Here is a 6,669-nt window from a genome sequence, read left to right as displayed (position 1 = left end):
GAATTTGCCCCTACGAGTCCAAGGCAACCACCCCGGGGCTCAGGAAGGCGGGGGAACGTTTGGGGGGGGGGGGCCCTCCACGGCCGCTGCAGATGCCGCCGACAGCAGCGGCGCCCATAACTTAAATAGCCCCTAAGGAGAGCTCCCCCCCGGGGGCCAGGAGTGGGGGGGAACGTTTGGGGGGGGGGGGCCCTCCACGGCCGCTGCAGATGCCGCCGACAGCAGCGGCGCCCATAACTTAAATAGCCCCTAAGGAGAGCTGGGGGAGCCAGAATGATCTCCCCCACACGACTACCCCCACCTGGAGCTGAAAGAGAGTTACTGATTCACAGTCCAGCAGGGTTTCTCTGGCCGCCGCCACAATGTATTGTGTCGTTCTCATACTATTCATTGCCTGTCAGGTTGATAGAGTATTTCTGCGTTGGCTTGCCGAGTAAAGTGAACTGCGTCAGAAGCAACTCAACCGCACCGTTCTTCTTGCAACCAAGCGGTCAACGCAAAATTGGTTCGCCGTCCCTTTAAAAGAACTGGTTCCTTTACAACACTTAACTACTGCGGAATCCCAGGCTGGATAAGCCCGCCCTAGCAAGCGCGGACCAATGGCTGCGTGGGAGGTAGGATGGAGGGCGTTCGCGTTCCTCTGTGTGGAGCTTCCTGATTGGGAGATGAGCGGCTCGCCGCGTGTGTATAAGGTAAGAAGCTTTTTCTCAATGTGGTTTAGCGACGTACCCTTTTGGTTCATCCGCTCTCCCCCTGTTCCTAGTCCCGGAATCCGTTCCCGCCAACGGGGGGCTGCCGCTGTCAGCAGTTGTAGCCGACCACTTCCAGGGCCCCCCTGGAAGCACCTGCCAATATGTTATACCGCTCAAAAAGCAGGCAAGGAGGAATGAGTCCTCTTCCACCTCAAGGGTGCGTGGAGGATCCCCGTTTTCTCCATGCACTCCTCTTCATTCAGCCTACGTTAACTTTCCCTGTCCTCCTCTTGGTTCTGCCATCATGCTAAAACGTGGAGTGTAAGTTCTTGGCCTCTGTGCCACATACCTCTCTGCAACAGGCCTAGTTAAGTAATGGTGGTATGTAGATAAAAGTAATATAGGATAAAATGAGTATAGTAATGAAATCTTATGCTGGAACAAATGCTTAGTCTCCAGATCAAGATGGGTAGCCGTGTTAGTCTGTAGCAGTAGAAAAGAGCAAGAGTCCAGTAGCACCTTAAAGGCTAGCAAAATTTGTGGCAGGGTAGGAGCTTTCGTGAGCCACTGCTCCTTCAGATATCTGAGGAAGTGAACAGTGACTCATGAAAACTCATGCCCCCTGCCACAAATTTTGTTAGCCTTTGAGGTGCTACTGGACTCTTGCTCTTTTCTCCTTCTCCAGTAACAGAGGGCTTCAAGTTTAAGTACTACTTTAGGACAGTATTGGGGTTAGTGGAAAGGCTCATGTCATGCTTTGTTTCCATCCCTAACGTCTCCAGTTAAAGGTCAGTTGGTGCTGGGAAAGACCTTTCACTGCTTGCCAACCTAGGGAGAGCCTGTCAGGCACAGCTAGACCTACCAATGGTCTGAGTGAGCGAATACTGTCTTGTTCCTTCACACTCTTTTCACTCCGCTAGTTTACATAACAAAGCATTTGAAACTCCAAATACCACTGCATTACTCTCCTGCCGGTCAGTCTGATACCACCCGCACAGAGCCATGTGACAACCACTATTCCCTCTCAATTCATACAATAAACAATCATGTAATTAATTCATGCACACATACCAGTCCTTGAGCATTTTGATGAGGTAAGCTTTGACTCGCAAAAGCTGCCCTGAAAACGTTGCTGACTACAGCTAGATTCAAGTCCAGCAGCACCATAGAGACCAACAAGATTTGGGGGGTATCAGCTTTTGGGAGTCAAAGCTCCCTTCATCAGATATCTGATCAAGGGAGTTTTGGCTCCTGAAAGCTCCTGCCCTGGAAATCTTGTTGGTCTCTACGGTGCTGCTGGACTTGAATCTGGCTGTTCTGCTGCAGGCCAACAGGGCTACCCTCTAAGGCGCTACTGGATTCAAATTTATTTTCTAGTACTACAGACTATCATGGCTGCTCACCTGAAACTTTATCATTTTGGTTGACCTTTTCTGCACCTTTTCAAGCACCATGATGTCCTTTTTTTATCTTAAATTTTCCACGTACTAGAACTTTGGCACCCACTATTCAATTATATATAAGGAGAGATTATGTCCTTTTTTGAGACACAGCAGTCAGAAATGTGCTCTTGCCCAGATAGCCCAAGGTAGCCCAATCTTGTCAGATCTCAGAAGCTAAGCAGGGTCAGCGCCAGTTAGTATTTGAATGGGACACCACCAAGGAAGTCCAGGGTTGTGTTAAACAGATTGCCTGGGGCAGTACACATGTACAAGGGTTCTTTATACTCTATGTATATGAGGGTCAAATTGCGAGGGAGACCAGTGGAAGGAAGAGACCTCTGATTGAATAAATGGTTTTATTGTGGATAAATGCAGAGTTCACACTACTTACTCATGCAAAAATAATAACAGATCAACACACACAGAGAGAAGAAGAAGAAGAGATTGGATTTATACCCCGCCCTTCACTACTCAAAGGTGCCTCAGAGGGGCTTACAAACTCCTTTCCCTTCCCTTCCCCTCCCCACAACAGACGCCCTGTGAGGTAGGTGGGGCTGAGAGAGCTCTTGACAGAGCTAGGAAACAGAGAGGTGATCGACAGTGACAAGAAGGGGGTTGGTTTTAGATAGGGCAATATTCACCTGATCCTGAGGTCCGGAATCCACATGGAAGAAGGAGGACATGGCCAACCAGTGGTTCATGTCAAAGTCTCAGATGGTCTGACGTCGTTGGAATCAAAAGCTATGGAGGAAGAAGAAGCCCAACAAAGGGAAGCTTTCGACATAACTACATCTAGTAGTGAAGAAGGAGAATCGAGTCAGGCTTTGCAAAGCCAGTCAAAACGTCCAAGAAAGGATGCTAGCTGCTCTTAGATTATAATTGGCACCATATAATGTGAATAGAGATATAAGTTGGTGTTTGAGGTATTTTGTTTGTGTTTAATGTATTTTGAATTATTTGGATCAGAAACAATATAGAATAAGCATGGTGGCTTATATTGAAACTTACATGATTGAAAGAATAAGGGAGGGGGGAATTGGGAACGTAGACCTCAACCAAGTAGCGAAGAGGTCAGGAGGTGTATGCCAACTGTATACCCCTTAGGGGAGGCTCTTCGGGGAGGGGGAAAGGGGATGAGGGGGACCATCGAAGTAATAAAGGATAGACATGAGCAAAGATATAATGAATGTATAGACGAAAATGGTTGAGACATTAAAATTGTTATCTATAAATATAAATGGTTTGGCTTCAGATTTAAAGAGGTACAGATTAAAAAATTTGATTAAAAAACATGGAATAAATATAGTGTGTTTGCAGGAAACCCACAAATCTAAAAAGGATAAAAAACCTTTGTTAAATTCGCCACTGTGGGAAACAAAGGTGGAAGCAAGAGGAACTAAGAAAGCAAGAGGGGTAGCGATCCTTATACATGCTAGTTGGAAGATAGAAGTATTAGATCAAATAGTAGACTTAGAAGGAAGATATGCTTTTCTGAAATTTAAGATGAATAATAGGAAGTTTACAATAGCTTCAATATATGCACCAAATACAGGCCAGGTAAGATTTTTGAATAAGATATTTCAGAAACTGCAGAACTTCTATGAAGGCGAATTGGTAGTGGCAGGAGATGTTAATTATGATTTTAGGAAAAGTAAAACTCTGAAGCTTAAGAAATGGAAATTGAAAGATGCATTTATGTATGGAGGGAAAACGTTACAACCTACATACTTCTCTAATAGATTTAAGAACTTTTCATATATTGATTATGTTTTAGTAAAGGAAACAAATGAGATAGAGGTGGTGAAAACAATAACTGAGCCTATATGGATTTCGGACCATGCTCCTTTGGTAGTTCAATTTAAATTAAGCGAAGAGCGAAAAGAGTTTATTTGGCGATATAAGGCAAATTTGCCTTTAATTGAAGAGGATCGGTTGGACGTAAGGAAAAACATAGAATGTTACTTTAGAGAGAATAGGAACTCAGCCAGGGAAGAAGTAGTTTGGGATGCAGCCAAAGCAGTGATAAGGGGAGTTTATATTGCTAAGGAAATTAGAATTAAAAGAGAAAATAATAAGGAGAGAAGGAGGATAGTAAATGAAATCACGCTAAAACAAAAGGAACTTCAGAGTAACTATAATAGGCAGACTCAGGAATTATTAAAAAAACTTAAAAAAGACTTAGAGAATTTAGATTCTTTGTCTATGTGGAAAAAAGAAATATTAGTAAAAAACGAATATCATAGAATTAATATGAATACAATGAAAAGAATGGCTAATTATCTAAAATCAAGAAAAGAAAAACAAAAAATAGGATGTGTCAAGGGGGATGGGGGGAACCAGCTTTTTAAAAATACTCAGATAAGAGAGGAATTTGCTAAATTTTATCAGCAACTATTTAAATCTGGAGAAAACCAAAAATTTGAGGAACAACTAGATAAGAAGTTAACATCAGAACAGAGAGAAAGACTGAATGAAGAAATTACAAAGAAGGAAATAGCAGAAGTAATAAAAGGGTTAAAAAATAGGAAATCCCCCGGGTTGGATGGGTTCACGGCAGAATATTATAAAGAAATGGCGGAGATTCTGATTCCAGAAATGCAAAGATTATTTAATTATATTCTAAAAGAAGGCAAAATGCCAGACACATGGAAGAAAGCTGAAATTCTACCAATATTAAAACCCCAGAGGGATCCATTAGATATAAATTCATATAGACCAATTAGTCTGATGAATCAAGATTATAAAATTTTTACAAAAGTGTTGGATAATAGATTGGGAAAACTGCTATCAAAATTAGTCAAGGAAGATCAATATGGCTTTGTCAAAAATAGATTCATAGCCCACCCATTGAGAAATATACTAAATGCCTTGTCCTGTAAAAATAAGAAAACATTAGTTTTATTAAAATTAGATGTATATAAGGCGTTCGACACTTTAAATCATGATTATCTAATGCAGGTATTGGAAAAATTTGGCTTTAGGGGACCGTATTTGAATACTATAAGGGAAATTTATAGGGGAGGCAAAGCAGTCATTAGAATAAATGATGGACATACTAGAGAAATCTTAATTGAGAGAGGAGTAAAGCAAGGGTGCCCATTGTCCCCTAGGCTATTTGCATTAGCAATGGAACCCCTAGCAGATAGGATACGAAATAGTGGTAGAATTCAGGGATTCCAAATAGGCAAGGAAGAACTTAAACTGAATCTCTTTGCGGATGATATCCTGCTGACAATAAGTAACCCATTACAGGCAATAAGAGAATTGTTAGTTATTTTAGACGATTTTAAGTTAAGTTCTGGGCTTGGAATAAATATTAAGAAATCTGAAATAATGTTTAGTAATGTAGATAGAGAAACTAAAAGAGCGATACTAGAGCTAACGGGGATAAAATCAGGAGTTCGGAAGATTAAATATCTAGGAGTATATCTCGATAGAAATATAGAGAGGCTGCAAAAAATTAATTATAATAAGGCTTGGTCAAAGATAATAAAGAAACTGAAGGAGTGGAAAAACAAGAATTTGAGTATTTTAGGGAAAATTAGAGCAGTAAAGATGTTTATACTTCCAAAGATGCTATATTTACTTCAGGTACTCCCAATAGAATTAGACCAAGCAGTTATGAGGAAATGGGATGAACATATTAAAAACTGGGTGTTTGGACGGAAAAAATCAAGAATGATAAAAAAATTAGTATATATGCCCCAAGATGATTTAGGATGGGGGTTACCATGTATACAAGCTTATTATGATGCATTTCAGCTAAAAATAGTGATGGAGTTAGAATGGAGGAAAGAGGACAAGTGGGTAAGATTGGAATCTGAGATAAATAAGGGAGCAGGAAGTTATGGAATGTATTCTAGAGATCTACGAAAAGATGGTCTGAGGGTACACTCTTACGGGCCCCAAGAGCTATACAAAAATTGAGGCGTAGAATGCCAGTTAAAATGTGATTTTGAGACCCAGGGGTGGGCTGGCTCGGGGTGTAATGAGTAGCCAGATTAAAATTGAGTATGTGCAGGATGCTTGGTTTCACCAGTGTTTGTCTTTCTACATGTCATTGGCTCAGTGTTGAATGGGGAAGGGTGCTAGATTCTCGAAATTATGTTGGAGGAGTCAGTGCCGTTTACTAAGGTGATGCCAGGGTCAGGGAAGATGGGATTAGTATGGCCAGACTGGTTGTCTCTGTTGATTGTAGCAGTCATGAGATCCTGCATACGTGCTTCCTCACCGTCCTCCTATTTGGCTCGGTTCCTCCTGAGCCTGTCAGGCTGCTTCAAAATGGAGTCTTTTCTGGCTCCCTGTTGCCTTCCTGTGACAGACCAATATGAGTTGTGGGACCCTGGTCTTACTGCATTTCTGTCTCCCAGGTCCCTCTGAGGTTTTTGGGGAAAGCAAGTTTAACACAGGTATATCCATATAGGCAGGCAGGCAATAGCAAGCCACCTCTGACTCTCTCTTCCCTTGAAAACCCTACAGGTTGCCAGAAGTCGGCTGCAAGTTAACAGCACTTTCTACTACCAATCAGAAATGTG

Source organism: Gekko japonicus, unplaced genomic scaffold (genome assembly GCF_001447785.1).
Source record: "Gekko japonicus isolate JY-2015 unplaced genomic scaffold, Gekko_japonicus_V1.1 scaffold292, whole genome shotgun sequence".
In the NCBI taxonomy this organism is placed as follows: Eukaryota; Metazoa; Chordata; class Lepidosauria; order Squamata; family Gekkonidae; genus Gekko; species Gekko japonicus.
This window is presented reverse-complemented; position numbering follows the sequence as displayed.